We start from the raw sequence: 11,023 nt of genomic DNA, 5'->3' as shown, positions 1-11,023 counted from the left end.
TTACCTTTTTCAATACTTATGGCTTTGGCCATTGAAGGCCCTCAACTACACTTTAAAGTTTTAAACTGTTGTACAATGTTCACAGTATGCAGTGACTTGGTCTCAAGTGAGTTAGATGTTTATTGAGAATACTCAGGGTTGATGATAACACGTCATATTTTGCACACAGGTAAAAATGCCCAATATCAGTCATTTGTGAAAATAAATCACAAAAGTAAAAAAAAAAAAATGTACATATGTTTTGGAAAATGGTTCTCTATTTTATTATCATAAAAATGTGTTTTCTATACAGAGATATCAACATTGATAAATATCGGTATAGGCCATGACAGCAATATTAATATCAGTTATCGTATAAACCACAATTTTCACATTATATACATTTGTGCATCACTACATTTAAAGATGCTAAACATATTTAATTGAATCAATTGTTTATCTGATGTTGAACAATGACCTGTATAAAGACCCTAAAGTAGCTTTAGGAGGCAATATCAGAGATTTAAAAATGTCATGCCATACCTGCCAAGATGTCAGGTGAATATACTACATCGCCCACATCAGTAAATTGGACATTTGACATCAGTGGCTCAAAAAGTGATGTTTTTTGTTTGTGGTTTGCTTAGAAAGACCAGAAGAAGAACTTGGTCCTTAGCATGAGCTGCTACAGAAACGGCTTGACAGCCATTAACAAAAAAGACAATCTTTGTATCACGTTGCACGTTTCTCCCTTGGTGCAAACAGTCAGCACCAATTAGAAATGGTATGCATCTTATGCTAAACGTATGCAGATAAAATGTGTTTGACAGTGCGGGGTGTGATTGTGTTACACTGGGTCTGCCGCTCTGACACAGAGGGGCCTTGTGTGTGATTTCAGGTTGGATCCGTTACAGGCAACAGGTGGTGGACACGTGCTGCAGCGAGCCTCCGATGCTCACATTCCTTATTATGAGTACATCTCTGTCATCAAAGGACTTTTTTCATAAATCAGGGAGTTTCCTTCTTTTTTGGTTACAGGAAAAAAAACCTGCATGGAGGAGCCAAAGGAAGATCTGCGATCAAATTTCTACTTCTCATCTTCTTTGAAAAATGCAAATCTGTCAAGGCGAATATTGCAAACATGTCTGTTTTGTCTAGATAAAATGGAACAAGAGTGATGGAAGTACAAAGAGAGAGACTAAAATGAAAAGGAAATGGGGAAGCTGTGCAGCAAGAGAGGAAAAGAGCAAAATAATCTCTAGTGAAAGAGAAAAAAATGATGAACAAATCCCCACTCTCCTCTTGTTCTAACAAGAGAGAAAGGACTGTTATCTGAGAGGAGAGAAAGAGAAAAATGATGGTAAAAGGTTAGGACCACACAAAACTTGCACACAACTCTTGCTTGCTCTGAATCTCAAGGGAACCCTAAGCCATACAGAGAGGTAATTCAGACCATCTGCAGGGACACTCGGCTAAACAGTGGCCCTCCATTTTAGCATGGCTCTATAAAACCGGTTTGGTGGGTGGATTCGGTCCACACGTTGACACTCGATTGTGATATTTACACACCACCTTCCAACAGAATGACCCCTCCTAAACGTTTGTATTCCTGAAGTAGAGAAGATTTCATCAGTGTCAATCAGAAACTGGAACTTCAAGAGGGAAGACCACCTCAGCTCCAGAGACTGAGGACATTTTCACACCTATCGTTTGATTGCTTTGGTCCGAATCAGTTGGGTTTGTAAACCTGGAGCCGTTTCCCCTTGGTTTGTTTTACAACAGGACAAAGACCAAGCATTCTAAAATGCGTCAATACAAATCACGCAAGAACGTTCACTCATCTTATTGGTCGGATGTGTCTCAAGCGGGAGCAAAAGAGTAAATACAGGAAGAAAGTCCTATGTTCTGAATATTTAATGCAACTCCATTTTGAATTATATTTAACCAATCAGACATCGTCAGACTTTGCTCTGCTGTGCCGGTGTCTGTCTCCATCTGTAGCTGGTTTGACCACGGAAATGCAACGACAAGCTTGATTGCTTTCTATTTTGGTGAGAGAAACTCTGCAAGCTGCTACAGTTTGCTTGTTCTGCCACATCGCAGATTGCAAAGCACAACTGACTACAGGAGCCTATTTGGAACACACAAACGCACGGCGCGTTTGTGTACGAGGGTCGGATCACGTTCTCACCACAAACAAATCGCTACAGAGTTCGATTACAAAGCATACCGAGACCACCTCAACACGCAGGTATCATTATGCTTGTTTGGCATCTGAGTGGGATTGCTGTGTTCTGACCTGCCCAAACAAACCCCACCAAGGGGGGAAACGGATTCTAGTTTATTCAGTAAATGATGTCCTGCTTGAGGGCAGCTATGAGCCATGTATTTTGTGATTTAATGTGAAGGACTTGTTGAGGAGGGACCTGTTCTTATAACGTGGTTCAGATTGTCAAACTATTAAGATTAAACGAATGTTTGAGTGCGTAATGCTGTTTTTGGTGATAAGCCTAATAAATTAATGCCTTTTTATGTCATGTGGTTGTAGGTGAGCCCTCTCCTCAAACATGGGATGAATCTCATTTGAATTATATTTATTGTGTCTCCTGGAATTTTGAAATATCCTCTTGATTATTTTGCTGTTGTATGTGAGGTATCTGTACACCCTTTAGAGATATTCATTATTCAAACTTTATTTGGATCCCCAATAGTTTCCACAAAGTGATCGCTGGTCCACACAAAGGGATCTTCTTCAGATGATAATCTTGTCCCTTTGAAACTTTCATTTATTGTGATGCATTTTGATTCTCTTATGATATTTGCATCTTTTCTTTGTCTCTTGATGTCTATCAGCTCTGTCCCATGAAAACCAAACTTCAACAAAAGGGTGAAGTGTTCCTTTTTTGGTTGAGTAATTCTCACACTTCTATTCAATTCAATTCAATTCAATTCAATTTTATTTATAGTATCAATTCATACACGAATTATCCAAGACACTTTACAGATGACCACCTCCGGAATTTACAAGGACCCAACAGTTCTAGTTTCCTCCAGAGCAAGCAACAGTGCGACAGTGGCGAGGAAAAACTTCCTTTTAGCAGAAACCTCGGTCAGACCCAGGCTCTTGGTAGGCGGTGTCTGACGGGCCGGTTGGGTTAGAATGAAGAGTGGCAATAACAAAAATGAAAAAATTAGTAGTTTGTACAGTTCTTTGTGGTAGTTCATGGCATAGCAGGACGCTGTGCAGCATTAAGGCAAGGACAGCTAGCAACTAGCAGGACGTACAGGACGTAGCAGGGCACCACAGTGTAGCAGTTGAACATGGCATCACAAACGTGTAGCGGAACCATGCATAGCTCTACCCTGATTTCGGAGCCTCTCTGATCCAGGGAACATGCTGGGGAAAAAAGAACATAAGGACTCCGGGGAATGACTCCCCAGAAATAGTTTAGTAAACAGCATTTCTGGGACATGGAGCACATAAATGAAAAGATGGAAGATAGGAGAGAGGAGCTCAGTGTATCAAAATAAGTCCCCAGCTGTCTAAAACTATTACAAAAAAAACCAGAGAGACGAGGTAAAAGAGCTCCAGCCGGCCGGCCAACCTCTCCCCAACCGGATCGGGCTGTATGCCAAGTCTCCCTTTGGTTCTATTATATTCTTGATTATTTTGATAAATCTGAAAACTATGTGACTAGCTACTACTCCCTAACATATTCGATTCTATGCCCTAACTAGTGTCAAAATAGTCCCCAGCTGTCTAAAACTATTACACAACACCAAGAGAGACGAGGTAAAGAGAGCTCCAGCCCGCCGGGCCAGAACTCTCCCCAACCGGATCGGGCTGTATGCCAAGTCTCCCTTTAGTTATATTATATGATTAATCTGAAAACAATGTGACTAACTACTACTCCCTAACAATATTCGTTCTATGCCCTAACTATAAGCTTTATCAAAAGGAAGTCTTAAGCCTACTCTTAAATGTGGAGACGGTGTCTGCCTCCCGGACCCAACTGAAACCTGGTTCCACAGAGAGGAGCTTGATAGCTGAACGCTCTGGCTCCTGTTCTTTTTTTAGAGACTCTAGGAACCACCAGTAACCCTGCATTCTGGGAGCGTGTTCTCTCCCAGGGTTGTAAGGTACTATAAGCTCTTTAAGATAATGGAGCCTGACCATGAAGAGCTTTGTAGTGAGAAGAGGATTTTAAATTCTATTCTAATTTTACAGGAAGCCAATACAAGAGCTAAAACAGGAGAAACGTGATCTCTTTCCTGGTTCCCGTCAGAACACGTGCCGCAGCATTCTGGATCAGCTGTAGAGTCTTTGGATTTTTTTCGAGCCCTGATAACGAGAGAATTGCAGTAATCCAACCTAGAAGTAACAAATGCATGGACTAGTTTTTCTGCATCTTTTTTAGACAGGATATTCCTGATTTTTGCAATATTACGTAGGTGAAAAAAGGCGATCCTGAATTTGCTTTAATGGAATTAAAGGACTGTCCTGATCAAGATGACTCCAAGATTCTCACTGTGGTGCTGGAGGCCGGGTGATGCCATCCAGAGTACTTATCTTTGGATAGTGCGTCACGAAGGTGCTTGGGTCCGAGAGCAATAACTCAGTTTTATCGGAGTTTAACTTAGAAAATTACAGGTCATCCAGGTTTTATATCTTGAAGCACGTTTGAAGTTTAGCTAACTGATTAGTTTCATCCGGCTTGATTGAAAGATATAATTGAGTATCATCTGCATAACAATGAAAGTTTATGGGGTTTTCCTAATAATACTGCCTAAGGAAGCTATATAAAGTGAACAGGATTGGACCGAGCCAGATCCTTGTGGGACTCCATGACTAACGTTGGCGTGCACAGAGGATTCATCGTTAACATAACAAACTGAGATCGATCTGATAAATAAGACTTAAACCAGCTTAGAGCAGTCCCTTTAATGCCAATTAAATGTTCCAATCTCTGTAATAACACTGTTAAACTCTACTGTATTCTACAGTTACTTACCACAAATGCCCGTAAAATATCGTAATTTTCTTTTCCGGTTCATTACTGTAATAGGCATTGCATTATGGGTAGTAACATTGATTTACGTGATTTACTGTATTTTTTGAATATGCGGTAGTCTGTTGTAAAAACAACAGCATAGTGATACTGTAGTTAAATAAACAGACTCAATAATATTTAGTTAATGTTAAGAAGCATGAAATTAAATGGAAAATAAAATATCTCTATCCAATTAAATTATTTCATTTATAAATATTTTACATTTACATTTACATTTATTATCTTTAGCTGTGAGGTAATTTAAATTTTGTGATATGACCTCACGACTTCAAAGAATAGCGGTAGATACTTCAAAGGTGTTGAAAGAAGTAGCGGCTCGAGACATCAAAGGAGTACCGCTTTGGTCCGTGCGCAGCAGAGTCCGTCACACACACTCTCCTCAGAGGAGCTGGATCAGCTTAAGGTAAGATCAATCTTTGCTAATTCTGTGACATTAAAATCTCTGCTGATAGCCTTCGCAAGCGGCGACGTAGCTTGCGACCTGTGTCATAGCTGGGCTAGAGCAAGCTGTTACTCCTTCCCCCCCGAAGAAAACCAACGCCTCCAACCTAACATTTTCCCCGTGTGAGGATTAGCTGCCTAATTACACGTTCGGTAAGCTAACCTACTCGTTTTACATGCGCTGTTCGGCACATTCTTTTTATTTGTCACCCCATTCTGAAATACAATGTAACCCATATTCTGGGAGTTTAAGGTCGGTTCTGCTAGCTATGAGCTTGCTGTTGCCGTATTTTGGCTAACATTACCTCCGTTAATGCTAACGTTAAACTCCCAATTCTGTTGGTTGGTTTGTCAGTGTTTTAGAATGATTAAGCACAACTTATTACAGCTATATGTTGTAGTTTTTTTAGCTAAAAAAGACGTGTGTAAATTTAATTCAACGTTAACCACATTTAGCTCTAGTTCTGTGGAAAATTCATGCCTCCACATTTATGGAGAGCAGTTTTTTGCCTTAGCTTCAGGGTTTGGCCACTAAAACCATCGTGATGTCCAGCAAAGATTTGCCTCAGTGCCTACTTTGCAGTTAGTATTATTGCTTTCTACCATGGTTTATTGGTGAAAAGAAGTATGTATTTTCCAGCCCCTTGAACTTAAATTGACAGATTGTTAAACAAATTATTTGGACTCTTTAATAACATATGATTAACTTTTAATACTCACATAACATTCTGTGTTATTCTAACAAATAAGAGTTACCTACATTAACTGGTTACCTGCATACTAATGCAGGCATTTTTTTCTTGTTGTATTGTATTTATAACCCATGACACTTTAAAAAATTTTTCATCATTCAAATGTAGAACAACAACCAGTGACTGGAACAACTGAGAGAGATGGGAGGAAGAAGAAAGCTGGAAGAAGGTCTGACCCCATGACCCACAGGAGCACATGATCCCTTTCAACAATCTATCCTCATACAACAAAAAGTATGTACAGGTATACGTTTTGCAACCTGTGTACTCAAGAATTAGAAATATTCTGTAGACATGTGAAAAAACATCACTAACGGCAAACTATAGGTTTTCTTGTGGAAATGAGCAATGTCCCACTTCCTTTAAACAGGAACCACAAACACATACGTGTGTGTGTGTGTGTGTGTGTGTGTGTGTGTGTGTTGTGTGTGTGTGAGTGAGTGTGTGTGTGGTGTGTGTGTGTGTGTGTGAATAAAGGGCTGTATTTAAAGATGACTGCTCTTGATTATGAAAATCTTAAACCTGTTTTTCTTTTAAGATTCTTCTTAAGGATCAACCCAGATGAGGGCACCAAGTGCACTGCTACTGTGGGTACAAGCTACAAGACGGGAAGAGTCGTCCAAAGAAAGGTGACGAGTATGTGCTCCAGAGTCACCACCTTCCTCCAACAGCTCACCGAATTTGAGTGGATGACATCAAACTAGGTAAGCATTTTCTTGTGTGATGTAAAATAGTTAACATCAGAAAAATGATTACACAGTACAATGAAGTGGTGCGGCTACGTACCCTTCCTGCTCCAACAATGACACAACTAAATCATCCTGAATTTACCACTTGTGTAAGTAGAGGTCACAGTTATGCAGCAAAAGCTACAAAGTGTTGTTTTAATTTTAGTTAAAGTTTTCTTATGTTTTTTTTGTATAAGTGACTGATAAGAATAACAATCTTTGAGTTGGTCCAGTACTGAGCGAGAACACTGTGACCTGCAGCTTTCAAACCGGGTTCTAATGTAATCATATAGGCAAATGTGCGTCGTCAGTTTCGTCCACTAAAAGTTCTGTTTTTGCCACTGATGGTGTCAACATATTTTTTAAGTTTCTGACACCTTTGGAAAGGATCCTAACAGATTAACCTTTTACTTAAGAGGAATTCCTTAGTTAGATCAGTTTTGTGAAACGGCTCCAAAATCATCATCACCAAACCCATCGACAGACAGCAAAAGAAAGTAGAAAAACCTTTGAATTATCTGGGACTCACTACTGGTGACTTATTTTGTATACTGTCATATTCTGTTTATGCACAAGTTTTAAGTTTGTTAACAGTTTAGATAAAGAACTCAATCATCTCTGCTTCTCATACAGTCCAGTATGGACCCCCCCACCAGAGCATCTCTGGATTGGAGGCTCCATCTTCGCCTCTCTGTCCACCTTCCAGAAGATGTGGATCAGCAAGCAACAGTACCATGGGTCCGGCCTTCACAAATCCTTCTAGCAGACTGTTCCTCCTTCCAAAGCCCAACAACTTCAGCTTTGTGGTAACAACCACACCACATTTTTTATACATTTGCAAATACAGGTTATTTAGTTTTCAGCGGGAGTTAAAATGTTCAATTCGTTTTGAGAGTCAATTCAAATGGTAACTACGTTGTTCAGACATGTATCCGCCTCTGAATGCTGCCCAGTGTTTTGGCGCATATTTAGACATTGTTTTAGTATCACTTGTATGTCAATTTTCTGTTCTTTTGCACTTTCAGAGTTAAAAAATATCTTGTTCCTGATGTTTTTACCTGAAAATAAAAATGTATTACTTTTGTACATGGGCTAAAGTCAATTATTTGGAATTTATTAAATTCAATAGAATTATGTAAAATATTAAAATTGTTTGTACAGCCAATCCAAATAGTGTAAAACATTGTGAACCACAATTACAATAAACTATATACAGCAAGACATTCAGTATTATTTAGCAAATTGTAATTATAATATGATTACTGTAGAGGTATTATACAGTAAAACTATTACAGTAAGGGTACTTTTTCTACTGTAAAACTAAGATACAGTAAAGGTATTATATTACTGTAAACTAAGGTACGTAAGTTATTTTCTAACTGTAAAACTAAGGTACAGTAAGGGTATTCTAATACGTAAGTTACAGTAAGGGTATTATACTGTAAAAACATTTACGGTTATGATACTGTAATCGGGTAGTTACAGTAAGTTACTGGCAACGTGTTGCCGTAACTTACTGAATCGGGGAGTTACAGTAACTTGGCAACGTGTTGCCAGTAGTTACTGTAAGGGTTTTTATACTGTAAAAAGCAATTACAGTTATGATACTGTATCCGTAGTTACAGTAACTTACTGGCAACACGTTGCCAGTAACTTACCGCAAAATACAATAAAAATTTAACAGTGAAGATATAATGGTCAATGGTATCAAATGCAGCGCTAAGATCTAATAACACAAGTACAGAGATAAGTCCTTTGTCTAAGCAATTAGGAGGTCATTAGTAATTTTCACAAGTGCTGTCTCTGTGCTATGAGAACTCTAAATCCTGACTGAAAATCCTCAATAAGCTGTTGCTATGCAGAAACACACAGCTGTTTGGCGACTGCTTTCTCAAGATCTTGAGAGAGGGAAGGTTGGATATAGGTCTATAGTTGGCTAAAACATCTGGATCAAGGTTTGGCTTTTTCAGAGAGGTTTAATTACAGCTACTTTAAAGTGCTGTGGTACATAGCCTGTTAATAAAGACAAATTGATTATATTTGTAGTGAAGTGTTGACTAATGGTAAAACTTCTTTAAGTAGCCTAGTCGGGATGGGATCTAAGAGCAGGTTGATGGCTTAGAGATGAAAATAATTGAATTAAATTGAAAAGATCAAGTGAAGCAAAGCAGTCAAAACATGTATCTGGTTTTACAGCGTTTCTAAGGTTCCTAAGTTTAGAGATAATCAGTGCCAGTTAAAGGCAGGTCTTGGTGAATTTTGCTTCTAATAGTTATATTTTTCATTGAAGACCTCATAAAGTCGTTACTACTAAGAGCTATGGGAATACTTGGCTCAGTAGAGCTGTGACCTTCTGTTGCCTGGCTACAGTACTGAAAAAAACCTGGGTGTGTTCCTATTTTCTCTATCAATGACGAGTAGTACGCTGCTCTGGCATTACGGAGGGCCTTCCTATACGTTTTAAGACTATCTTGCCAGGTTAAACGAGAATTTTCCAGTTTTGGTGGAGCGCCAGATCTCTCAAGATTCCGCGATATTTGCTTTAATTTCGAGTTTCAGTGTTTATACCATGGAGCAACCTTCTTTGTTTTTATATCTTCTTTTTTAGAGGGGCAACAGAGTCTAGAGTCCGTAGCGAGCCTGCTGCACTATCAACAAATAGATTATTGGAGGGACTAATAGCACAGGAGTCCTCCGTTACTTTGGGACTTGGTAATGAATTAAATGCTAACGGAATCGTATCCTTAAATTTAGCTACAGCACTATCAGATAGACATCTTGTATAGGATGTTTTGCCTAACGGCGTGTAGTTCAGCAGTATAAACTCAAAAGTTATCAAACAGTGGTCAGATAGGAAGGGATTCTGTGGGAACACTATTAAATGTTCAATTTCAACACCATTACCAGAAACAGATCGAGGGTGTGGTTAAAACGGTGAGTCGGTTTTTGTACACTTTGAGAGAAGCCAATGGAATCTAATAGAGAGATAAACGCAGTGCTAAGGCTATCATTCTCATCGTCCACATGAATTTAAACCCTACAATAATAACTTTGTCCGTTTTTAGCACAAGTCGATAGAACTCTGCAATTCGGATAAAAATTCAGAGTAGGACCAGTGCTCGTACACTATAACAAATAGAACTGGTGCATTGATTTCCAACTTGGTGTGTGAAAGACTAAGAACAAGACTTTCAAATGAGTTATAATTTAGTTTAGGTTTAGAGCTAATTAGTAGACTGGAATCAAAGATAGCTGCAACTCCCCTCCTCGGCCTGCGCCTCGAGGAATGTGGGTATTAATATGACTGGGGGGGGTGGACTCATTTAGACTAACATATTCTCCATTACTCAGCCAGGTTTCAGTAAGACAAAATAATCAATATTAGAATCTGATATTAATTCATTTACTAGTACCCCTTTAGAAGAGAGAGATCTATGTTTAAGAGTCCACTTAATTCTCCTATTCTTTTGAACTATTGCACTTGGTTTTAATTTTTAGGAGTTTTTCATGCACGCTCCCCTTCTGTTTACCTTTGATTTAAATAATTTTAATGGTCGGGGGGCAGACACCGTCACTATGGGATTTTTACTAGGTAACACCTGGAATAAAGGAGCAGAGAAGTGTGTTAGACTGGGACTCTGCCTCCTGGTCCCAACTATGGATTGTCAAGGATTAGGTCCACCAATACACTTGTCAATGTTTCTAGAAATGAGAGCTGCTCCAGTCCAAGTGGGATGAATGCCGTCTCTCCAAATAAAGAACAACACCAAATAAAGAAAACGCTTGGATCATATGAGAATAAGGACCAAAACATTACAAGTAAGAAAAGAGAGTGACTGACAGAGTGTTCATGGTGTCCTATTTGACGTTATGTAGGCCTACTCATCATTATAAAACAATGCATTTCATAAAATATTGGTCATAGTGTCTCAAGTGTAGATATTATGTAATTTCTGACTTATTTAGTCCTGTAAGTTTCAACATCAACCAGTTGAATCTACATCTCTAATAGTGCACATGCCCATGGCACACACACACACACACACACACA

The 11,023-nt window shown here is 39.0% G+C and overlaps 1 long non-coding RNA gene across 1 annotated transcript; it reads left to right on the top strand.

The window, feature by feature from the left end:
* Positions 1-6,376: 6,376 nt before the first annotated feature.
* On the top strand, positions 6,377-8,058 carry LOC116690338 (uncharacterized). Its single transcript, XR_004332237.1, has 3 exons — positions 6,377-6,478; positions 6,783-6,948; positions 7,606-8,058. It is a non-coding gene; the product is annotated as an uncharacterized LOC116690338 (long non-coding RNA).
* The last annotated feature ends 2,965 nt before the right edge of the window (positions 8,059-11,023 follow it).

Source organism: Etheostoma spectabile, chromosome 5 (assembly GCF_008692095.1).
Source record: "Etheostoma spectabile isolate EspeVRDwgs_2016 chromosome 5, UIUC_Espe_1.0, whole genome shotgun sequence".
In the NCBI taxonomy this organism is placed as follows: Eukaryota; Metazoa; Chordata; class Actinopteri; order Perciformes; family Percidae; genus Etheostoma; species Etheostoma spectabile.
The sequence above is the reverse complement of the archived record's forward strand: the minus strand, read 5'-3'. Positions and strand labels throughout refer to the sequence as shown.